Source organism: Dendrobates tinctorius, unplaced genomic scaffold, assembly GCF_039654945.1.
Source record: "Dendrobates tinctorius isolate UK_male_01 unplaced genomic scaffold, ASM3965494v1 ptg000011l, whole genome shotgun sequence".
NCBI lineage: Eukaryota > Metazoa > Chordata > Amphibia > Anura > Dendrobatidae > Dendrobates > Dendrobates tinctorius.
In genome coordinates this window covers 3,995,631-4,022,340 of record NW_027361679.1, presented here as the reverse complement: position 1 = coordinate 4,022,340, position 26,710 = coordinate 3,995,631, and positions in this window count along the sequence as shown.

Here is a 26,710-nt window from a genome sequence, read left to right as displayed (position 1 = left end):
AAGCTGCGGCCACAGCCATCAGGGGCTTATCTACAGCATTCTGTAATGCTGTAGATAAGTCCCCGATGTAACCTGAAAGATAAGATAAAAGAGTTAGATTATACGCACCCTGGCGTCCGGTCCGATGGGTGTCGCCGTCCTGTCCGGTGCATCCCATCTTCATATGATGATGTCCTCCTCCTTGCTTCTCCCTCGGCTTCTGCACAGGCATACTTTATCTGCCCTGCTGAGGGAAGAGTGAAGTACTGCAGTGCGCAGGTGCCGGACTTCTCTGACCTTTCCCGGCGCCTCCGCACTGCAGTACTTTACTCTCCCCTCAACAGGGCAGATAAAGTACGCCTGTGCAGAAGCCAAGGGAGAAGCAAGGAGGAGGACATTATCATATGAAGATGGGATGCACCCCACCGGACGGCGACACCCATCGGACCGGACTGGACGCCAGGGTGCGTATAATCTAACTCTTTTATCTTATCTTTCAGGTTACATCGGGGGCTTATCTACAGCATTACAGAATGCTGTAGATAAGCCCCGATGGTGATGGCAGCAGCTCATAGGGCTACAATGGGGTGACAGATTCTCTTTAAATTAAGAAACTTACAATGAATGCTGCAAAAGGATTGTGTTCATTTTACACAGTAACCAACTGCAAATCAGCATTGACAGGCAAAATTCTTGTTGGAAGAGTCCACACAGTATATGCCTTAATGTTTAATGCCTTAAACATTTTCCACCATTAATATTTCATAAGTCTCACTGTATTGTGCCTAAAATGTGCCGTTCATTCGGCAGTAATTTATACCAAACAGTAATGCCATATTGCTAGGTTATGCCATCACAGACTCCCATTGACTCCTACGATCCTGAAAGTGAAGTGGCCATGGCACTGGTTCAGCAGATCCTAGATACGCCATTACAATAGAAAAAGTCTTCAATTGGAAAGCAACAAAGAATTTATCATAATAGTTTTGTCATTTTATTCCGCACATTTTATAGCCCTTCTATTCCTAGATGAAACAATGACAAATTGTTCTAATTTTGAACACTGGAGTCAGTAAATGCCAAGGCCTTTGTTTCCCTTGTTGGGTTTTCTGTAAGCGTCCAGATATCTTGCAAACAGATCACGGAGTTGTACTTATATAAAATGAAATACATTTTTGGTAGCATGGTCATGGAAATGATTTAGACATATTCCAACTCCCTGTGCCGCTTGCTGGGCTCTACAGAGGACAGAAGTTACAACCTTTTGTTCTGTCTCACGCAGCATCTTGTGTTTGTAAGAAAGAACTAAGCTTTTATACAGTATCAAATGAAGTGCTCTACGTTTTGACAGCATCACCTGACAGATGCTTTAGTTTGACACATTTTTTCATCTGTATTATTTTTCTTCTGATACTAAAAAAGTGTGAATAATCGTTATTATTTTCATAGAATTTTTTTTATTTAAAACTTTTATAGCAAAAAAGCAAAATTAATAAAGCACAAATATAATTATCCCCCCAAAAAATCAAGACTAATATTTAAATTCCAAAATGTTCCTGTAAAGGTACTGTCACACTTAGCGATGCACCAGCGATCCCGACCAGCGATATGACGCGGTCAGGATCGCTGGTACATCGCTAAGTGGTCGCTAGTGAGCTGCCACACAGGCAGATCTCACCAGCGACATCGCTGGGGTCGGCGGTCGCTACTTACCTGTCACATTAGGCGATCCTGACGTCCTCCCGCCGGCTCCACGCTCGTCGCTTGTCTCTCCACAGGAAGCCCAGCAGGAAGCTGACGACGAGAAACGGTCCAGGACATTCTCGCGCGATCAGCGATAAGCAGCGGGGGAGCGGGTTGTAGGTAAGTATCACACACAGCGATATCGCTAGCAATATCGCTATAACGTCACAAGTTATAGCGATATTGCTAGCGATATCGCTTAGTGTGACAGTACCTTAAGTTATGTTGTAATCATTTTTAATTTTTTTTAGGTAGCCTACCCTGATCTAATAATAAATTAATAATAAAAACAGCAGATTGTTCAGATTGTCATTTAATTAATAAATGGAGCTCTTGAAAAGATAAACTTGAAGTCCATTGTGAAGCTATGTGACTCATCAAGGTAGAAGAGCACCAGGGAGGACAGAAGAGTGGAAGATGAAACTTGTGACCTTTTACTGTTCTGTGGGATGTCCATGTGCTGTCACTGTCTTGGGTAACAACTGTGTGCTGTATCTGTTATGAGACAAAAAAATCAAATTTGTAAATCTGTACAGGTGCAGGTTGCTGTGAATGTATTAAACTAGAATACAAACCGTGCAAACAAATACAACCGCACTCAGAACGCTAAGCAGGATTGCCAACCTTCGAGAAATTCCAGGTTTCCATGATTTTTTGGAAGACAAAGAAACTCACACTGATTATTTTGACCATCATCATTTTACAGTTACAGTTTACAATGCAGCTGATGTCGACATCGATCACTGATAATCATAATGACTTATTGTGGTTTCCCAAAGTGTCCATAAAAAATATTGTTCGTCAGTGATTTTTTTTATAAGCTTTCCAGAAAAAAAGAAATGGTTAAGTTGGCAACCCTGGCACTAAGGTAAATGTAAACCTTAGATATTTTAATTTTGTACTGTATGTTGCCATATAGACTGTATTCGTAAATTTGTGTTACTTAGCACACAGTTTAATCAAGTTGGACCAGGCAACATTCCTAGATGGGAACAGACCCCAACCAATCCACCTTTCCTTGACCTAGGTCTACAAATCCAAATTCATACATATTCAATGTTCGCATATCTTGTACTTTAGCTTGCTCAATTTGTGGCCATGTTTGTTTGGATGCTATAACAATGCAGTCACAGCAATATGAAATTGTACACTTATTTCATAATACTAAGGCTGGTTTCACACTAGCGTTTTATCGCGCAGCGCATCGTGTGCTATCGGGCGCACGCGCAATGTTCCCCTGTCTTTAACATGGTGATCGCAGGGTTTTGCGATTGTACGCGATCATCAGCATTTAGCGTGCGCTGCGCCTTTTACAGGTGTGCGTCCAGATGCGCCGTACGCTACATGTTGCATTTTTTGTTCCGCCTACATCGTTAAAAAAATCGTGCGCTCACGTTGTGCGCCCAAAAATAGCATTACAGTCTATGTGGTAGCTGACGTGCGCTTGGCTGCGCGCACGTCAGCGCCTTGTGCGCGCACGCAATTTGAGTAAACGATGTCTAGACACTTGTCTAAAACTCCCCCTAAACAAGCAACATTGTTTGGGAGGAGTGTAGATAAAAGAAGGTGTCTTCAGGGTCACACAATTACTCTACAGACAGCCTTGCAGAGAAGCCAGGAAGCATCTTGCAGGTCAGCAACACAGACAGCTGGTGATCAGGAAGCTGGTCCATCAGGTGTCCCCTGTCCCAGGTCTCTTTCACTGGTTATGCGGGCACTACCCGCCAGCGGCAGAGGGCCTCGGACAGGCCTGTCATGCCTGAGTTCTTGCTCTTGAGCGAGGCCTTTAAGGGCAGCCTCAAGGCGCTGTCCGCCAGAATGGAAAGCGGTTTTTCCCTGATGGAACGTGGTTTTAACCACATGGAACACCGCTTCCACTCTGTTGACCAGCGCCTTGACCATCTGGAGGCCGACCTTCACAGACCAGCGCACCTTTTTTTAGTAAAATTGAACAAGGTATGGCGGAACACCTTAGTCCTGAGCAACACCTGAGTGTGTTACAGGCCTGCAACACTGCTTACTTGCAGGCTATGCAGCAGAATCGGTATGTTCAGCAGTCAGTGGTGTCATTTCCAACAGTTCCCCCGCTGACTCGCTTCACCACACTACCGACTTTTGCTGCATACCACTGCACGGCCACCTGCATTCCCAGCAAAGCCGGATACCACTACACCACCACAAGTCTGAGTGCTGCTGGACACTCCTCCGCCACCACCACTATGGCAAGCGCTGCTCTTGTATGGAGCACCGCCACAGCACCTCCAGCTTGGAGCCAAACCACCACAGAACCTGCTTGGGCCACCGACACCACCAGTCAACATCAAAGGAGCACCGCCAACACTCCTCAGCAACAGAGCACCGCCAGCACGCCTCATCAACAGAGCACCGCCAGCACTCCTCATCAGCAGAGCACCGCCAGCACTCCTCAGCAAAAGAGCACCACCAGCACTCCTCAGCAAAGGAGCACCGCCAGCATTCCTCATCAAAGGAGCACCGCCAGCACTCATCAAAGGAGCACCACCACCACTCCTCATCTTAAGAGCACTGCCACCAATTCTCCTCCTCGGAGTCCCCCAAGAACTTTGGCTGAGATCCCAGACAGGCAGCCTCCTTCTTGGAGCACCAACCAAACTTTGTCCCCTTCTAGGAGCACCGCCACTGCCACCTCTAGCAGCACCGCCTCGGCCACCACAGAGCAGCAAAGGGGTGATCCACATTCCCTATTTTTTAGGGCAACGCCACAGTCCACCATCACAAGGCGGTCGACCAAAGTAAGGCGGTCACAGGGTGCAAGTCGGTCTGGGCAGGATACTCCTGCGCCAAAGAAAAAAGCAAAAAAACTTTGTTCGTCCATCCACCCTCTCCTCCTAATGTGTCTCAACCTGCCTCCATGTCCATTCCAGAGCTCCCATCCCCCAGTACTTTCGTCGCCCCTTCTCCTAGAACCCCTTCGTCAACCTCCAGTCGTTCCTTGTCTCTCCACACACCCAAACTATCCCAATCTTCCCCCAAACGTCATTCATAATAAAAATGATTTTTTTCTTTTAGTTTTTGTTACAAAATAAATGTGCAATTATGCTTTCAAAATATTTGGATTGGTTACTGTGTCAATCGCCGACTACACACACTGCGTCGTACACTTAACGTTTTTGCCACCAGATATCTCCATTACTGAGCCATGTTTCTTGTGTCAGTCTTGGAGATATGTGTTGTCAATGAAACAAATCAACATGACTTGTCTTTTCAACAACAGTGTCTACATTCTAGTAATATTGCACAGACTGGATCCAGCAGGGTTCCCCAACTCCAGTCCTCAAGGTACACCAACAGATCATGTTGTATGGAATCCTCTTTTTTTTGGGTTCTTGTGAAACAGTTATCAACGGAGATATGGATTTCATTACAACATGATCTGTTGGTGGACCTTGAGGACTGGAGTTGGGGAACCCTGCTGGATCCAGTCTGTGCAATATTACAAGAATGTAGAGACTGCTGTGGAAAAGAGAAGTCATGTAGATTGTTTTCGTTGACAACACATATCTCCAAGACTGACACAAGAAACATCAGTAATGGAGATATCTGGTGTATTGCACACACTGAATTTTGGAAGGGTTCCCCAGCTACAGTTTTAAAAGCCAACAAACAAATCATGTTTTTAGTAATTCCATTTGAGGGAAAAAAAACCCCAAAACATTTAAACATGATTTGTTGGTTGACATTTTGGACTACATTTTTGAAACCCTGGCATAGAGGATGGTGTTGAGTGCAAGGCATATCTATTGTTACCTTGCCTTTTTTGTACCGTTCTCATTTAACTATTAGAGAAAAGGCAAGGAACTATAGATATACCTTGTAATTTACCACATACTCTATTACGTGTTTGTGGAAGAAACATAACCAGATACTGTATTACGTGTTTGTGAAAGAAACAGATTGATGATGGTGAAAATAAATGCTATATATACTTCAAAAATACCCTGACCATGCATCAGTATCACACCTGGGCAGGTGAATAGAGTTTGAACCTGCAGCATTACTATAACTCTCCATATATTTTGCAGAAGAGTGTAGTGATGCTGCAGTTTAATCTGTATTGTAATGGCCATTTGTGATAAGTATTTAGCATGACACATGGCCTGGGTATTTTACCTGACACAGTTGTATTATCTCCACCATCGCTGTTAATTGAACACACTGTAGAGATTATAAAGGTAATACAACTTGTGTGTGTATGTATAGTCACCTACTCAGGAGTATTAGTGAATTCATGATGCACAAAACACAGTATCATAAATTCACTGATACACCTGGCTACTTGTTAGTGGTATTGGGAGTGTAAAAACAGAGAATGCACTCAGTACAGGTATCAAAACAGTTTTTTTTATTAACATACCAACAACATGTATTAAAACCTTTTTCTTCTTTAACATACCGACAAGAACATTTTTTTTACACCATTTGCTCTTGCCATTCCACCCATCCTACATCTGAGTTGAAGTAGGCCGCAAATTGGTCCCTCATTTGGCCATCTTCAACGGATGACCTGAGAGGGTGCTGTGTAAATTCAGGCAATGGATTAGGAGCAACATCATCAAGATCAAAGTTCGGGTGCTCTCGAGAAATTACAAAATTATGTAGAACAACACAGGCATTGACCACCTCATCCACTGTTTCCAGTTTCAGATTAATAGCTGTGCCAAGAATGCGCCATCTAGATACAAGTATACCAAATGCACACACTACTGTTCTCCTGGCCCTGGTGAGCCTGTAATTAAAAATTCTTTTGTTGAGGTCCAAGTCCTGGCTGGAGTAGGGTTTGAGCAGGTTTTGGCACATCTGGAATGCTTCATCACCAACCATTACAAATGGCTGCGGCAGACCTTCGGTGTTGGGAAGAGGCCGTGGAATGGGGAAATTGAAGTTGCCATACAACCTCATGCCCATTTCTGAGTTCTTAAAAGCCTGGGAGTCATTCCCACGGCCAAATGCCCCAATGTCCACTGCAATAAACATACAGTCTGCATCCGCAATGGCCATCAGTACAGTAGAAAAGTACTTTTTGTAGTTATAGAACTCAGAGCCTGTTCTTTTGGGCTTGATAATCCGGATGTGTTTCCTATCCACCGCTTCCAAACAGGGAAATTGCATACAGTCCAGAATCTTTCGGCAATTTCCAACCACTTGTCTGCACTTGGCATGGGCATGAATTCGGGACAAAGAACGTTCCACAAAGCCCAGCAGGTGTCCGCTACAATTCCAGACAACGTGGAGATTCCAATCCGGTACTGGAAGTGCAGCGACGAGAGGGTCTCTCCAGTAGCCAGGAATCTGTGACACAAAGAAAACAACAAAAATTAATATTTGTGTATACGTAATTTTTTATTACACGTTTAATTAAAAAACAAAAAAAATATATATATCCGCAGCCTTTGGTTCAATACATGCCATCAAAATATTACCGCAGCCTTTAGTTAACTACATGGCAGAACTATAATTCTGCCAGATTTGGAAGAGTACATGTCACAACCAAGAAAAATCAGCAGGCATTGGTTTAGCAAAACTACGTACCTTAATGTGACCAGGAGCCGTTCCTCAGTAGTAATCGCACGCCGAAGCTGCGTGTCCTGTCTCCGGATGACTTCTTTTACCCGACCAAGCAAAAAGTTAAAGGTTTCTTGGGTCATCCGGGTATAATCCGTAAATTTCTCCGGGTTTGCCTGGAGCTCGCTGTAGAAGGTGTGGTACGCTCCACGGCTCTCCCGGAGTTCAAATGTGGGATGTATCCACAAACGCCGCCGCTGCCGTCTTTGCTGTCTCTCTCTCTCTCTCTGTTCATGGCAAGCAATGGCATAAGCCTGAGCCATCCTCATGTCCAGATCCAAGTCAAAGTCAAAGCTCTTCCAGCGCAGATCCATGTTTCGCAAGTCAAATGCAAGCAAATGTGAAGAATTCACCAGTAAACAGGGGCTATATAAAGAATTTCAATAAGACACGCCCACTGGTGTCCCATTGGTGTAGTGTGTTGCAAGAATTTTTCAAGGATTTTTTCTCCAGTTTATTGCGCATAAAAATGCAAACGCATGAAAAACGCTTACAAACGCATAAAAACTCTGCGATTTTTTTGTCATTATGCGCACAATAATGCTACAAAAAAACACAGCATTTACAAGCGTTTGCATGCGTCTTTGACATGCGTTTCATGTGCGCTCCAAACGCAGCGCAAAAAAACCCTAGTGTGAAACTAGCCTAAGTGCTACTTATTAGAGATGGGTGAACCCGAACAGTAAAGTTCGGCGTTCGTACTGAACACCTACTGTTCGGGCACGGTCACCGAACACGGACTTCACCAGAAAGTCCGCGTCACTGTTCGGGTTCAGCTGCCCGAACACCGTGTGTTTGTCGTGCTGTCATGTGCATGGCAGCGCAGCAAACACCGCTTCTGATCGGTGGTGAAATCATCCCCGCCGGTCAGAGAGCTATGGTTCCCACGCTGTCAAAAGACAGCAAGAGTGCTCAGCTATGATCAGAGGTATAAACTTTACCTCCGGTCACTGGTGTCAGCGGATGGGACTACTGATCCCTTCATCAGGCACCTGCTGCCGCTAACAACAGCCAGAGCAATAACGGCAGATGGGAGTATTCATTAGCAGCTCCTGCGCTTTAAATAAATAATTTCTTTTTAAAAACGGCGTGGGTTCCCCTTATTTTTGCTAACCAGCCAGACAAAACTCACAGCTGGGGGCTGCAACCCTCATCTGTCAGCTTCAGCACAGGTTAGTTATGAAGAATAGAGGGGTCACCACGCTGCTTTTTTAATTATTTAAATAAATAATTAAAAAATGGCATGGGTGTCCCCCCATTTTTGACAACCAGCCTTGCTAAAGCAGACAGCTGGGGGCTGGTATTCTCAGGCTAATAAGTGGCCATGGATATTGACCCCCCAGCCTAAAAATAGCAGACTACAGCTGCCCAGAAAAGGCACATTTGTTAGACGTGCCAATTCTGGTGCTTTGCCCACCTCTTCCCACTTGCCCTGTAGCCGTGGCAAGTGGGGTTCATATTTGTGGGGTTGATGTCACCTTTGCATTGTCAGGTGATATCAAGCCCACGGCTTAGTAATGGAGAGGCATCTATAAGACACCCATCCATTACTAATCCTATAGTTACATCTCTATATATAAAATTGAATGTATGTATGTGTGTATCACCAACCAATCACGAAGCATCTTTCATTTCACCAGATCTGTTCAAAAGAAGCTCAGCTCTGATTGGTTGCTATGATCAAGAGTTTTCCTTGCAAACAATCACTAAGCATTTCTCATTTCATCAGAGCTGGTTAAAAGTAGCTGAGCTGTGATTGGTTGCTATGACCAACAGTTTTCTCACTGCATGACAACACATCAGCAGACACTGACATGGTGGGAGAAATCTAGTGTGGTGCCCACAGGAGTATGGCCGCCACAATGGCATTGCATACCTCCAGGGAGGGTGATGTCATGCTTGGAAGCAAGGAAGGGTCTCTCTAACAGTTAATCATTTACATGCAACACGCTCCCACTCCAGGCCAGCAGAGGAAGCTCTGAACCAGGATTGGGGGAGGAGCGTGCTCTGAGGGCCAGGAAGGGAAATAGTTAGTGTGAGGAGGGCAACGTGTGTAGACATGTGGAGAGAAGCTGGAGGTTGAGCTGAGGACAGAGAGCTCCCTCCTTGTGATAGCTCATGATCTGGAGCCTGGTCTCCACGGTTGTATGGATACTGTAGATCCTGCAACAGAAACCAGAGGAGTAGGAAGCTGTAAATGCTCTATTCCCACTTAAGACTCGTAGGCACAACAGCGACTGGTGAGCCAAGAGAGATAGAGGGCTACAGCTGTCTGCCATACGAGATATTGAAATGAGGATGAATGAACTCATGGAGATCAACATCCAACACTGCGGAGACACCATCACATGTTTCTCAACGCAGTGATTCTAAAGCAATGCCCCAATCCCTTATGGGAAATATGTAAAAACATGCAAAGCACAAGCCGCGGAGATACCATCACATGTTTCTCAACACAAGCAATGACAAGCCATGGATACCATGTTTTGGCATAGGTGGTTTCCTTCATTTGAGACTGCCCTTCCCGTGGTTGTTCCTTCCCGGGGAAAGACCTGGCTTGTGTTTTGCCATACGAGATAGTTCTAAGACAAGATAAGAAGGAGGAACTTCAGTGTAACACTGTACTGCATGTACCTCAAGCCAGCGCTAGGAAGGAGACTACACAACCCATCTGATAGAGAGATACCTGAGTTGCTTCCAGGCTAGCCTGCTCCTGTGCCATCTGTAATCAGGATCCTGGACTGCGTTTGCCAAGTAAAGGTAAAAAACTGCACCCTATTGTGTCCTTGCCTCCTTCCTGCAACATCCTCAGCACTGACATCTCTGTGCCAAACACTGCACCTTCTTCCTAACCCTTTATCTACACTGCCTGGGACTACAGCTCTGCCTGTGGAGGGCTACAACATCATAGCTGCACTACACCATCAGTCCTAGAGGATCTACATGCAGCGTTGACTTAACATCTCCCTTGCCGAACACCACAGGTTGCGTCACGAATCACTTATAAACTTTATTCCCAACTCAACCCCTTTTACATAGGCGCCCAGGGCCACGGACCGGGTCACCGCTGCTGTGACATTCCCCTCTGAAGGACCGGCCCGGTACCGAGTACCCCACAGCCCTGGGAGGGTGACCCATTTTTGGCATCACAAACAGGATTACGGAGCCTGGTATCCCCGGGTCCTGTGTGCCAGTGACTGTTTTGTGCAAAAGACTGTTGGCGCCATTGCCGCCATTATCCCGCTGATTGGCGCGTGCGGGAAACAAAAGAGGCGGGCCTTCGTGGGAGGAGCCTGCCGGAGAGCGCGAAGAAGAGAAGTACCGAGCGGGAAGAGGACAGCGCGCGATAAGTGAGAAGCTGAGGCCTGCAGCTCTGGCGTCCCCTGATCCAGCCGAGGAGCGACCTCCGGTAAGCCAGCGCAACCCCGCGGCCTGGCTCACGTTAACTAGGGGGAGAGAAAATGTCTGAGGACGCCAATACAGCGGCAAACCCCTCAGCGCCCACCGCAGCGGTCCCCATAATGCCGCTGTCCATGCCTTACATACCGGGAGCGGCTTGGCTACCGCAGTACTCGGGTGAGTCCCATACCCTGAGTGAATTTAAAGAGAGACTGTGCAGTTTGTTTGAGGTGTATCCTCTCTCTGAAAGCCAGAAGGTGAACATCCTTATTGGACAGCTAACAGGTGCAGCACAGAGGGAAGTAAAAGCCTGGCAGGACACTGACAAAGAGACTGTTAAATAGATCCTGGCTAAGCTAAGAAGCACCTTTGATACTCGCACTGCAGCTGAAATCAAGATGAGGTTCTTTGGATGTAAACACAAAGTGCAGGACAGTATAAGGGACTATGCTCTTAACCTGCAGGAGGCACTGCGAGCCGTCAAGCAGATTGACCCAGACTGTGAAAGAAGACCAACTGTTAAAGGAGCAGTTTATTGAAGGAATCCTATCTAGTACCCATAGAGCGCAGCTGCGCATCATAACCCTACAAAACCCTGACCTGGACTTTGCTGATTTCAAGGACAGGGCTATTCAGGTACTGCAGGAACCAACTGTCAACCGTCCAGCACCCCCTAGGCGCCCAGCGATCACCTACCACCAGGAAGCAACATCTTTTCCTTCCATCCCTGTGGAGGCTGATGCACAAACTCTGGACAAAGATCCAACTGAAGAACTACGTCTTCAGGTCCGGGAGTTGACCAAAGGTATGGCTGCACTTACTAAAACCATGCTGTCCCTGCAGGTGTCCTCCAAGGAGAAGATCCAGCTTGCTTCCAGTCCAGAGGATGTCCCATGGCTCCGGAAGAGGAGAACCCCGCCACTCTGAGGAAGGAACAATGACCGCTATGACCAGGATGGACGTCCCATCTGTCATTGCTGCCACAAGGCAGGTCATCTAGCAAGATTCTGTCCTTTAAATGAGTAACCCCTCGGGCAGAGGGCCAACCCCCAGGAGTAGGACTACAAGGCCCAAGGAACTGGCGAGCCAAATATGTTGGAGGGAGACCAGTCCTTCCAGTGGTGATTGACGGCATCCCCATGAACGCTTTGCAGGACACTGGCTCGCAGGTGACCACTATGCCCTATGTCCTCTACAAGCGGTATTGGGCTGACTCTGAACTCACCTGTGGCCCAACTGATGAACTGACGGTAGTTGCCAGTAATGGTCAGTCTTTGTCGCAGATAGGATATAAAGAAATTACTGTTAAAGTAAGTTGGGTAGAGCTAAAATCTCAAGGTCTGATAGTTGTGGATATTGATCGACGAGAATGTAATCCCATGATGACTCTTGGTACAAATGTAATTGAAAATTGTCTTTCTGAGGTTATTGTCTTGTTGCAACAGGTGGCTGAGACTGCTGGTTCCAGTGAACAACGAGTCCTGCAGAAGGAGATCAAGGCCCTGATGCAAAGACACCAGGTAGAACTCTCTGGTGGAGAAATTGGCAGCGTCAGAGTGAGTGATGCTTTCCCCATTGCAATACCCTCCAGATGTGAAATGTTGATTTGGTGTATAGCTATAGGTCTCAGAGGAAAGGATTACCAGGCATTGGTAGAGCCAGTATACTCTGATAGCAGGCCCACTGTCCTGACAGCCAGAGGGGTAGTTGATGTCCACAAAGGGAGAGTACCTGTAAGCCTCTTGAATTGTGGGGAGGAGGAGGCCACAATACCTCGGTATGCCACAGTTGCTAAGCTGCTCACTGTCAGTAACAATGCAATGCAGGCAGCAGAGCCCTTGGTCTCATCCGACCAGGTGGAGGACAATGGCTCTGTAAAGCAGCTGGAGGAGTGGTGCCAGCAACTGCAGGTGGGGACTGACTCTACACCTTCATACCAGAAAAATGGGGTTTACAGGGTGACCCAGGAGTATGAGCGGGTATTCAGTAAACACCCTCTAGATTTTGGGATGGCAAAAGGGGCTCAACATCATATCCCCACTGGAGATCATCCACCCATAAAAGAAAGGTACCGGCCTATACCCCTAGCACAATACCAATGTGCTAAAGGTATGTTGAGAGAGATTAAGGAAGCTGGGGTTATCAGAGACAGTTGTAGCCCAATAGTTTTGTAAAGAAAAAGGATGGTACCATGAGAATGTGTGTTGACTACAGGAAAATTAGCATTACACATAAAGATGCCTACCCATTACCTAGAATTGAGGAATCATTAGCTGCACTTAAAACTGCTAACTACTTTTCCACCATGGATCTCACTAGTGGGTATTGGCAGGTTCCCGTGGCAGAGGCAGACAAGGAGAAAACAGCATTTACGACCCAAATGGGTCTCTGTGAGTTCAACTACATGCCATTCGGGCTCTGCACTGCCCCAGGAACATTTCAACGGCTGATGGAGTGCTGCCTGGGACACATGAACTTTGAGACAGTCCTGTTGTACCTTGATGATGTCATTGTTTTCTCCAAGACTTATGAAGACCATCTGGAACACCTGGCTGAGGTGTTTGAAGCCTTGTCCAACTTTGGCCTGAAGGTGAAGCCTTCCAAATGCCACCTCCTGAAGCCCAAGGTACAGTACCTCGGTTATGTGGTGAGTGCAGAAGGTGTGGCACCAGATCCGGACAAAGTCACAGTCATCCGGGACTGGCCGAAGTCCAGTAACCTCCATGAAGTATGCCAATTTCTTGGGTTGGTAGGCTACTACCAAAGGTTCATCAAAGGCTTCATGGAGATAGCCACCCCTATGCAAAATCTTCTGGTGGGGCAGTCCAAGAAGGCTAAACAGAAAAGTTCCACCTTTGAATGGACTGAGGAGTTGGAGAGATCCTTCACTCGACTGAAGATGGCTCTCACAGGGGATGAAGTTCTGGCCTACCCAGATTATGACAAACCATTTGTGTTGTACACTGATGCCAGCAACGTGGGACTTGGAGCAGTACTGTCACAGGTACAGAATGGCAAGGAAAGAGTGATCTCCTACGCCAGCAGGAAGCTTCGTCCCACTGAAAGGAACTCTGACAATTACAGTTCCTTCAAGCTGTAGTTCTTGGCCATAGTCTGGGCTGTGACTGAAAGATTCAAGCATTATCTAGCTTCAGCCAAGTTTACCATCTTCACGGACAACAATCCGTTGACTCACTTGGAAACTGCAAAACTAGGTGCACTGGAGCAGCGATGGATGGCTCGGCTGTCTAACTATGAATTCACCATCAAGTACCGAGCAGGGCACAAGAATGCCAACGCTGATGCGCTATCCAGGATGCCTAATCTGCCAGATGCAGGAAAAGACCCTGAGGATCCTGAAGAAATAGAGTTACCTCCCTTCCACCGGCCAGTTGGGGCCCAACGTGCTCAAGGAGTGAGAAACAGATGATCTGGCTTGAAAGAGGTCACCCTAAATCCATTGCTCCATCATGACTGGGCAGATACTCAGGATAATGACCCCGCAGTCCACCTGGTGAAGGAGTTACTGTCACAAGCTGACTCACGCCCAGAGTCGGATGCTCCTGAAGAAATCCAGCAGTTGTGGAAGGAAAGAGGCCGGCTGTTCATCTATGAAGGAAAGCTGTGTCAGAGGAGTATCAATGCCCGCACTCATGAGCTGGTCTGGCAGGTGGTAGTGCCAAAGAGAGAGGCATTAATGGTCTTGGAAGCATACCACAATGGAGCTGGCCACTTCGGATGGAAGAAGTTGGAAGCATTGCTCCAGGAGAGATTCTACTGGGCTGGTATGAGGAAAGCCATTGAAAAGTGGTGCCGGGAGTGTGGACAATGTAACCTGTACAGAAAGGATCGAAACAGCCAGAGAGCTCCTCTGCAGCCAATAGTAACCAAACAGCCACTCGAGTTGGTCGCCCTGGACCATGTGAAACTGGGCCCAAGCCGTTCAGGCTACATCTATGCTCTTACCATCGTGGACCACTACTCAAGAATCCTGGTAGTTGTGCCTGTCAAAGATCAAACAGCCAGGACAGCAGCCAGAGCATTCCAACAGCACTTCTGTAGACCACATGGGTATCCTGAGTGAGTGCTTACAGATCAAGGTCCAGCCTTCGAGGCAGAAGTGTTCCAGGAATTCTGTAACTTGTATGGTTGCAAGAAGATCCGGACAACACCGTACCATCCACAGACCAATGGCATGTGTGAAAAGATGAACCAGGTAGTGATTGACCTATTGAAGACCTTGCCTTTGGAAGAGAGGAATCTGTGGCCAGAAAAGTTGCCAGATCTGTTAGACCTTTACAGTCACATCCCGGTGAATTCCACCAACTGTACTCCAGCCTACCTAATGAGAGCGAGGCCTGGCAAGTTGCCTATTGATTTGGATATGGGAGTCCTTACACCTGAGGTAACATCATCAGATGCTGACTGGGATACAGAGCGGCAGCAACAATACAGAAGAGTACAAGAGTGTGTGGAGAAGAGTCTAGCACAAGCAAGACAAAAACAAGAAAGGCACTACAACCAACATGCACCTGCAGTTCCCTTGTCACCAGGAGAACAAGTCCTCAAGAGGAAAAGAAGACAGCATAAATTGGATGACCAATGGGAAGCTGAACCCTACACCATTTTACCCTCAAACTTTGACAACACCAAGGTGTGCCTTATTAGTAAAGATGGAGGAGAAACCTCAGCACCAATATCGAGGGATCGTCTGAAACTGTGCCCTGACCAGTTAAAAGAACGAATGGAAGAGCAAAATAACATCCAACCCATAGAAGAAGAAGCGAAGGTCAGCACTATACTTGGAGAATTCCCTGCAAATTGGACTAAAGTAAATGATGCTATAGTGATGCCAGTGTTGACATTTCCCCAACTGGTAGTACAAGAAGACGTGACTCAAGAGAACTCTGAAAATCAGGAAGTTCAGGTAGCAGATGCCATACCAGCAGTGGAGCCGGAGAACCCTCACCCTGCTAGTGGTGAATCTGTCATACCCATGGTGAGTCTAAGAGTTCGCAGACTACTACCCAGTTTACCCAGTTTACCCACATCAGAGTTACGTAGATCTACCCGTACTACTCAAGGTATACCACCCATCAGATTCCGCATATAAATAAGTTCATGTAAATGTTAACCTGTACATGTATATATGTAACTGTTAAAGTTTTGTGCCTGCAGATATTCCGTAAGATTGTTCTTTTTGAAATTTTCCCGCTTGTTTTCATGGACATTGTGACCACAGGACTGTATGTGGTCACTACTCTTGTAAATAGTTCACCATTTGCCCAGGAATGGACCATGGACGTTGATGCTTGGACTTATCATCACGGGACTATTTTTGGAGCTTTTGGTTTTTTGTAATTTTTCCTTTTTCAAATCTTGTAACCTTCATATTGTTTATTTGTTTATATGGTGTTTTATGTTTTTCATCAGCCCAGGAGTGCTGACTTGCACTAGGTGGGAATGTGGCGCCCACAGGAGTATGGCCGCCACAAAAGCATTGCCTTCCTCCAGGGAGGGTGATGTCATGCTTGGAAGCAAGGAAGGGTCTCTCTAACAGTTAATCATTTACATGCAACACGTTCCCACTCCAGGCCAGCAGAGGGAGCTCTGAACCAGGATTGGGGGAGGAGCGCGCTCTGGGGGCCAGGAAGGGAAATAGTTAGTTAGTGTGAGGAGGGCAATGTGTGTAGACATGTAGAGAGAAGCTGGAGGATGAGCTGAGGAAAGAGAGCTCCCTCCTTGTGATAGCGCATGATCTGGAGCCTGGTCTCCACGGTTGTATGGATACTGGAGGTCCTGCAACAGTAACCGGAGGAGTAGGAAGCTGTAAATGCTCTATTCCCGCTTAAGACTCGGAGGCACAACAGCGACTGGTGAGCCAAGAGAGATCGAGGGCTACAGCTGTCTGCCATACGAGTTCTAAGAGAAGATAAAAAGGAGGAACTTCAGTGTAACACTGCACTGCATGTACCTCAAGCCAGCGCTAGGAAGGAGACTACACAACCCATCTCATAGAGAGATACCTGAGTTGCTTCCAGGCTAGCCTGCTCCTGTGCCATCTGTAATCAGGATCCTGGACTGCGTTTGCTAAGTAAAGGTAAAGAAACTGCAACCTATTGTGTCCTTGCCTCCTTCCTGCAACATCCTCAGCACTGCTTCATCTCTGTGCCAAACACTGCACCTTCTTCCTAAACCTTTATCTACACTGCCTGGGACTACAGCTCTGCCTGTGGAGGGCTACAACATCATAGCTGCACTACACCATCAGTCCCAGAGGATCTGCATGCAGCGTCGGCTTAACATCTCCCTTGCCGAACACCACAGGTGGAGACACGAATCACTTATAAATTTTATTCCCAACTCAACCCCTTTTACATGGGCGCCCAGGGCCACGGACCGGGTCACCGCTGCTGTGACATTCCCCTCTGAAGGACCGGCCCAGTACCGAGTACCCCACAGCCCTGGGAGGGCGACCCACTAGCATCCCCAGGGACATAAGCTCCCAGCCATTGTCTGCCCCCAGAAAGGAGCACAGAGCACATGACAGAAATGAATCCCCCCTCCCGTGGATCAATGGTATGCAAGTTAGGGCAAATCCACTAAGTGTTTTGGTACTGACCCCAGGCCTTTCTTAAAGGGATCCTCGGTATGGAAGTCAGGGCAATTGCCTTCAAATGCTCTGGTACTGACCCCAGTCTCTATTAAAGGGATCTCCTGTACAGAAGTTAGGGCAAATCCCTCAGTGCTCTGATTCTGACCCCATGGTTCTATTAAAGGGATCATTGGTATGGAAGTTAGGTCAAATCCACTCAGCGCTCTGGTTCTGACCCAATGCCCCTCTTAAAGGGATCTCCCGGTATGGAAATGAGGGCAAATCCAATCTGCACTTTGGTACTGACCCCAGGCCTCTCTTAAAGGGATCCCCGGTATGGAAGTCAGGGCAATTGCCTTCAAATGCTCTGGTACTGACCCCAGAATCTCTTAAAGGGATCTCTGGTATGGAAGTTAGAGTAAATCCCTCAGTGCTCTGATTCTCACCCCAGGATTCTATTAAAGGGATCATTGGTATGGAAGTCAGGGCAAATCCACTCAGCGCTCTGGTTCTGATGCCATGCCTCTCTTAAAGGGATCCCGGGTATGGAAGTTAGGACCGTTCCACTCAGCGCTCTGGTTCTGACCCCAAGCTGATGGGATGATGTGGGATGTTAGGAATAGTAGTCTGGTGGCTCTGGCTGACAGGATGATGTGGGATATTAGGGGGAGTAGTCTGGTGGCACTGGCTGACAGATGATGCGGGATATTAGGGGTAGTAGTCCGGTGGCTCTGGCTGATGGGATGATATGGGATATTAGGGGTAGTAGTCCAGCGGCTCTAACGGGATGATGTGGGATATTAGGGTAGTAGTCCGGCGGCTGTGACAGGATGATGTGGGATATTAGTGGTAGGTGTCTGGTGGCTCTGGCTGATGGGATGATGTGCGAAATTAGGGGTAGTAGTCCGGTGGCTTTAATGGGTTGATGTGGGATACTGGCAGTCCGGTGGCTATGGCTGATGGGACAATGTGGTATATTAGGGGTAGTAGTCCAGTAGCACTGGCTGACGGGATGATGTGGGATATTATAGTGAATGTGGCTATTCGGAGTGGGCGGGGCCATACACTCAGCTTTATATATATATATATATATATATATATATATATAGTGAGAATCATGTGGGAATAGTGGATGAGGGCAGGCATATCTCGCCCAGATACCTTTCCTATGTGGCCTAGTCTGGTCAGTATCTCACCTGGTTACTAATGAATTATGGGAGGCGGATATAAAAGGATGCCAGGTGGTTGTGTGAGTGTCTCAGCCTGGGGACATAGAGAGCCAGTCTGTGTGAGAGACACATGTGAATGAAAGCAGTGCCCACGGTAACTGTGGTTTGGCTGGACGGGAGAAGCCCGCCAGTTGGTAGTTAGGTTGTACCTTTTTTAGGCCTTTCGAGTTATTGTACGCCCAACGTCCTCGCCGACTGTTAGACGTCGCCAAAGAAACCTGGGAGGGTCAGGTCACTCCGTTTAAAACGGTGATAGATCACGTATCCCAAATGCAGGACCGTATTGCGGCTGTTATGCCTATCGTCAAAGAACACATGATGCAGGCTCAAGGAGCCCAAAAAAGAATCTATGATAGGGGCGCCAAGATCCGTACGTTTGCACCCGGAGATAGGGTGTTGATCCTGGTCCCCACGGTGGACAGTAAGTTCCTAGTAAAGTGGCAGGGCCCCTTTGAGATTAAGGAAAGAGTTGGCGAAGTAAACTACAAGGTATATCAGGCAGGTAAAGGGAAACCGGAACAGGTTTATCATGTATATCTGATAAAACCCTGGCCCGTCCCGTCTGCTCGCATACCGTACCGGAGGTACGGGTTGCAGAGACTCACTCGGAGCGGCAAAAGACTGAGGTCAGGCAGTTTCTACTTCACAACCAAAAGTTTTTCTCAGAAAAACCCGGGCAGACTATGCTAATGAAACATGACATCGTAACGGAACCTGGTGTCACAGTTCACGTGAAACCCTACAGAATTCCGAAAGCGCGCCGTGAAGCCGTTTCCCGAGAAGTGAAGGCAATGTTAGAGTTAGGTGTCATTGAGGAATCGCACAGTGCTTGGTCCAGCCCGATTGTGTTAATTCCTAAACCGGACGGCACCATCCGGGTCTGCAATGACTTCAGGAAACTGAAGGCGGTCTCAAAATTTGATGCCTACCCTGTGCCCCGGGTCGACGAGTTAATAGATCGGTTAGGAACAGCCTGGTATATTATGACCCTAGACCTAACAAAGGGGTATTGGCAGATCCCTCTGGCGGAGGCGGCCAGAGAAAAGACGGCATTTGCTACGCCGGAAGGTTTATTCCAATATGTGTATATGCCGTTTGGACTGCACGGAGCACCGACGACCTTCCAGAGACTGATGGATCGAGTCCTGAGGCCACATAGGCAGTACGCTTCGGCCTATTTGGATGACATTGTCATTTACAGCTTGGACTGGGAGACTCATCTCCAGAAAGTAAAAGCTGTGATTGACGACCTGTGGGAGGCAGGTCTAACCGCGAACCCCAAGAAATGTCACATCGGGCTAGAAGAAGCCCGGTATTTGGGGTATGTAATTGGGAGGGGTATTGTTAAACCCCAGGTCGATAAGATTCAAGCGGTTTAGGACTGGCCGCAACCAGTCAACAAGAAGCAAGTGCAAGCCTTTCTGGGGATCGCTGGCTATTATCGCTGGTTCATCCCCAATTTTGCAGCCATCGCTACCCCCCTGACGGATCTTACCAAAGGGAAAGATTCCATCATGATTAAATGGAATTTAGCGGCTGAAGAAGCCTTCCATAGCCTAAAATGGGCACTTTGCTCTCAACCCGTACTGGTGACTCCGGACTTGTGCAGCGAGTTTGTGGTTCAAACGGATGCCTCTGATACTGGTATCGGGGCCGCACTGTCACAAGCGAGGGATGGAGTGGAACACCCAGTCCTCTATCTCAGCAGGAAGCTGAATAAACATGAGCAAAAGTATGCGGTAGTGGAAAAAGAGTGCCTAGCCATTAAGTGGGCTCTAGAGGCCCTCAAATATTACCTGATGGGCTGAAAGTTCAGGCTGATCACTGACCATGCCCCTCTCAAGTGGATGCACTTGCACAAGGAACGGAATAGCCGGGTGACCCAGTGGTTCCTTGCCCTGCAGGCCTACACTTTTACGGTGGAGCACCGCCCAGGGGTACAGATGGGGAATGCAGATGCCCTGTCCCGAGTGCACTGTTTGGCGGGTGTCATTGCTTGACTGGAGTGGTCTGAGCAGAAGGGGGGGGATATGTGAGAATCAGGTGGGAATAGTGGATGAGGGCAGGCATATCTCGCCCAGATACCTTTCCTATGTGGCCTAATCTGGTCAGTATCTCACCTGGTTACTAATGAATTATGGGAGGTGGATATAAAGGATGCCAGGTGGTTGTGAGTGTCTCAGCCTGGGGACACAGAGAGCCTGTCTGTGTGAGAGACACACGTGAATGAAAGCAGTGCCCACGGTAACTGTGGTTTGGCTGGATGGGAGAAGCCCGCCAGTTGGTAGTTAGGTTGTACCTTGTTTAGTTAGTGCCGGACAGGCAAGGATTTGTTTTATGTATTTTTTCCTTTATGCATTGCTTTCACCGTTAATAAACCTGACCCAGTGTCAGTTATACCCGGAACCTGGCTGTGCGCCTGAGTTTCATGCTGAACGCACTATGAAATAACACATGTGGAATTATATACTCAACAAAGAAATGTGAAACAGCGGAAAATATGTCTTATATTCTAGGTTCTTCAAAGTAGCCACCTTTTGCTTTCATTACTGCTTTGCACACTCTTGGCATTCTCTTGATGAGCTTCAAGAGGTAGAAGTAGTAATGAACTTGGCACTCAATATTTGTTGAAAAAGAAGATTCAATTTTTATTGGCATCCAGGTGAAGTTTAATTCTAAACGTTTTCGGTCCAACATAAGACCTTCATCAGAGAATCTCTTTGAGATTTACTGTTCAGGATGCATATAAAGAAAATTAGAAATATAAAAATCAGAAAATATAGCAAAATACCACATGATGCATAGTGACAAGTGAAAAGGGGAGAGGAAATAAGAAAACAATCACTCTTGTCAAAAAATGGCATATCATAGAGTACGGATATACGGGATCGTTCTGTGTAAAAGTGATCCTCAGAAGTACACGTTCTACATTTCTTCACTGATAGATATGTGAAAGAGACCGTGTTAAGGAGAATTTAGAATTACACTCTATCACATTAGCTGAGTATCTACGAGTTCAACGCATACCACGAGGCCTAAGAGCTTGGCTTGGGACAGCTCATAGAATCCTACGGCTTGCAGTATCACCTCTATGCCGATGACACGCAGATCTACCTATCTGGACCCAACCTCGCCTCCTTACTGACTGAAATCCCACAATGTCTGTCTGCTATCTCAGCCTTCTTCTCTGCTCGCTTTCTCAAACTGAACATGGACAAAACAGAATTCATCATCTTTCCCCCATCTCACTCTACCCCTCCACCAGACCTATCCATCAATGTCAGTGGCTGCTTTCTTTCCCCAGTCCCGCACGCTCGGTGCCTTGGGGTGATCCTCGACTCTGCGCTCTCTTTCAAACCACATATTCAAGCCCTCGCCTCCTCCTGCCGCCTCAAACTCAAAAATATTTCCCGGATTCGCCCATTCCTCAACCACTAAACCACAAAAACACTAGTGCATGCTCTTATCATCTCCCGCCTCGACTACTGCAACCTCCTACTCTCTGGCCTCCCCTCTAGCACTCTGGCTCCACTCCAGTCCATCCTACACTCTGCTGCCTTACTAATCCACCTGTCTCCCCGCTATTCCCCAGCCTCCCCCCTATGCCAGGCCCTTCACTGGCTTCCTATTGCCCAGAGGCTCCAATTCAAAACCCTAACCATGACATACAAAGCCATCCACAACCTGTCTCCTCCATACATCTGTGACATGGTCTCTAGGTACCTACCCGCACGCAACCTTCGATCATCTCAAGATCTCCTTCTCTACTTCCCCCCTTATCTCTTCTTCCCACAACCGCATACAAGACTTCTCCCGTGCTTCCCCCATACTCTGGAACTCTCTGCCGCAACACATCAGACTCTCACCATCAACGGAAACCTTCAAGAAGAACCTGAAGACCCACCTGTTCCGACAAGCCTACAGCCTGCAATGATCCTCGGTCTACTGAACCACCGCACAACCTGCTCTACCCTCTCCTACTGTATCCTCACCCATCCCTGTAGACTGTGAGCCCTCGCGGGCAGGGTCCCCTCTCCTTATGTACTTGTGTGTCCCTTGTCTTACACATGTTTATTATACTTGTCTATATTTCCCCTTTTCACATGTAAAGCGCCATGGAATAAATGGCACTATATAAATGCATAATAATAATAATAATAATAATAATAATAATAATAATAAGAGTGCCATTACAACCAACTTTTTTCAAAGAAGATAAAGAATATTGCACTAAGTTCGAACACATTTTGAACAAATGCTCATTTGACTTAATGACCCTGACATTATCTTTCTTGCAGAAAAACCTGGAAAGTGTCAACTCTCAGATATGTGCTATAGAGAGTCCGCTTTCGAGCACCATGACTCAGGAAGAGTTCCAGGCTATCAAGCAGAAAAATCAAGAAAGTCTACTTACACACAGGTCAGATCTAGAGAAAAGGAAGAGATCCAAGTTCTTGCGGGACACGGAAAACTACCTGCAGAATCGGGTGTATGGATGGCGGGATACACAACGCTTCCCCAGACGTCGAACTTCACAAAGTTCCTCTGGATCAGCAGACAGCAGATCTGGTACAACCAACAACGCTACCTCAACAACTTTTTTAGGCCCAAACCGGGGCCTCCAAAGAGGAAGATGAGGCAGGGAGGCCAATGCCACCGGGGAAGCCAGAACCAACATAACGACCAGATCTCAGGTAACACACCATTAGTTATTAATATTTCCTCTAAAAATCTAGATGTTGACCAGTTGAAGATACTTCAAAAAGGATTATCATTTTGTCCATCCTATAAGTTCAATTTCTTTGAGTTAAACATGGACTTGCAAAGGTTTTATAGAAACCTGAGATTAAAGGTACATTTCTCCCAACAACCCAACATAGCAACGAAACCAATCCAACCCTTCTACAGTTTAAAGAATTAGGACTTCGAACACACAGTAGCTACATGCCCCCGAAAAACAGCCCACCGGTTGAAACTTTCATTTCCTTAGTAGAGAGAGACATATACCACCTCAGTAGGGAGGTGAATCAGGGCAAGTTTCATTATCACAACAATTTATCCAAACAAGAAAGAATGGCTTTAGATAAGTTATCTTCAGACAAATCTATAATCATCAAACCGGCAGACAAGGGAGGGGCCATAGTTGTCATGGATAAGATAGACTATCTTAATGAGATCCATAGACAATTGAACGACAGGGAGGTGTATATGACTATTCCTCACAACCCCCTCGAGTCTATTATCAATAACATCCAAACCATCATAGAACATCATAAGAGAGAAGGCACCATTGATAAGAAACTGAGGGACTTTCTTTTGAAAACTGATCCCATCACACCTGTATTTTATATACTGCCGAAAATACATAAGAGGCAAGAAAAACCATCAGGCCATCCCATTGTAGCCGCTACGGACTCCATCCTTTCACCACTTGCAATGCTGTTAGAGAAGGTACTTACACCACTGGTCAAAACCACTAAGTCATTTCTGAAAGACACAAATGACTTCCTAACCCTCATTAACACCTTAGGCCCTTTGTCACCATCTTCAAAACTTGTCATGTGGGATGTGAACAGTCTGTAACACGTCAATTACATACGACAAAGGCATGAAGGCTACTGAGAGATTCATGGAGGGAGCAGGTATCGATATAAAAATACGCAATTTTTGCTCTGATTTGTTAGGACTCGTATTGAAGGAGAATTATTTCCTTTTCCAAGATACATTCTATATCCAACGACAGGGCACCATGATGGGCTCGCATGTAGCACCCCCTTACACCGTTGCTTATATGGTGTGTTTTGAGGAAGATTTTGTTTATAATCACCCACTATTCATACAACACTCTAGTGTTTGGGTTAGATTCAGCGACAATATTTTTTGTATCTGGAATGGTACCAGTGATACGTTACTAGAGTTGAGCGACTTTTGTTTTTTTATGGTCGAGTTTCGTTTCGTGAAACCCGACTTTTCCAAAAGTCGGGTCGAGCAAGATCGGCCGATTATAGGGAAAAGTCGGGGTCGTCCCGAAACACGAAACCCAATGTAAGTCAATGGGGAATAAAAGTCGGCAGTGAGAGGAGGACAGGAAACACACCTACAGTGCTCATTTGAATGCCAAAAGCATCAATTCTTCTTACTTAAGCTAGTCAACCTTAATTAACTTCATAATACAAGTTACACACTGAAAAATGGGGGTTATTTGTCTAAAGTTGTGGGGGGGTAGGGCTGGCTCCAGGTTGTCATATGCCCTTGGCGAAAGAGCGCCCTTTAACACATACCACAACTCATCATGCTCCGATACGGCAGAGAAATAGCGGTATAGTACAATGAAAAATACTACACTTTTTACATCTCATGACGAGGCCCATCTATTTCTCCATACAGAATCATTGGTCCCATATAATGTTTGAAACAGTATATGATGCGCTCCACATAATGCTACAGTATATGTTGGTCCCCATGGATGAAGCTCCACTGTCTTATGGGCCCAAATAATGCTCCAAACATAATGGGCCCCATTTCTAATGCTCTAGTGTATAATGGGCCCTGTAAATGCTGCTCCAGTGTCTGATGTCCACCTTTGGAATGTTCCAGTGTATGGTTGGCCCCATCTATCATTCTCCAGAGTATAGTGCTCCCCAAAAATTGCTGTCCCAACATTGAAAACAATCAAATAAGTCTCCTCGCTAGGGAATCCCTGTACTAGTCTGGACTCCTCGTCGTCCCCATCTTCCATCTCACTGCACAGTATTTCAACGCTGCAAGTGCTGTGATCCTGAGCAAGCAGGGGGGGCCCACTCGCTGGCGACGGCACTGGCACAGGGCCCCTGATAGTACGGTGGTATGTCTGATGGCGGGTGCGCCGAACCTGCACTTTCATCTGCAGCTTCCTCTTTGTCACCGTGTAAGATGGAACTGTATATGGGAAGGGTAACCTGAGTTTCATCAGGGTCAGATTCAGGCCGTGTAGCGTGCGAGGGGAATGTAGTGGTCTGGGTCAATGTACTAGCAGATTCATCGAGCAGTGGCTGGGCATCAGTGCACTTGTGTGTCCCCCAGGAGTACGGTCGCCACAGTGGCATTACCTTCCTCCTAGGGAGTGTGATGTCATGCTTGGGAGCAACGAAGGATCTCTCTAGCAGGTTAACTGATTGGGCGGCGTTATTCCCACGAGTCATGACCCTCCAAACAGCGTTCATGAAGGCAAAGTGTTTGTTTTACGTGGGCAGTATGGTTGCAAAGCTGAACCTTAAAGGAATGTCCAGAAGGGCACCACCAGGAGTGGAGCCTACGGCGTAATTTGACTCAACACGGGCAACCTCAACCATGCCAGCTACAGAACAGATGCACACATTGCAAGCTTAATTCCGTTAACGAACGAGACTCCGTCATGCCCCGCGGTCCAAGTCCGGCTTACTAGAGGGACACGTGAGGCTCTGGCACATGAGATTGGCCAATAACTGGTGTGTCATGCCCTTACATGTCCGTGGCTGCATGTGCGCTACACTGAAAAGGCCAGCGTTTGTCGCTTACAGGTGCAGATAACCCGCTGAACAACGTTAGTGATGGGGATCACTGATTACAATTATTTCTCGCGAACAATGATTTCCCAGTAAGTGCAGGTCAACCGCAGTTCCGGAATTAGGCCTAACCGACATTCCTGAAAAAATGAAAAACTTACGTGTGCAAACCACAGGTGCTGTAGCTTGCTTAACAGCTCGCCAGCCGTTCTCACGCCCAGTATGGATTACACGTGATTGCATAAAGGTGAGAAAGGGTACCGTATCCCCGGATAACATGTATGGATAGCGTACACATTCAAAAGATATGTCTATACATCAGGAGGCAGGCTCAGACGGTGTTAGGCCCAGTATGGCTTGCACGTGATTGCACAAAGGTGAGAAAGGGTACCATATCCCCGGATAACATGTATGGATAGCGTACACATTCAAAAGATATGTCTATACATCAGGAGGCAGGCTCAGACGGTGTTAGGCCCAGTATGGCTTGCACGTGATTGCACAAAGGTGAGAAAGGGTACCGTATCCCCGGATAACATGTATGGATAGCGTACACATTCAAAAGATATGTCTATACATCAGGAGGTAGGCTCAGACGGTGTTAGGCCCAGTATGGCTTGCACGTGATTGCACAAAGGTGA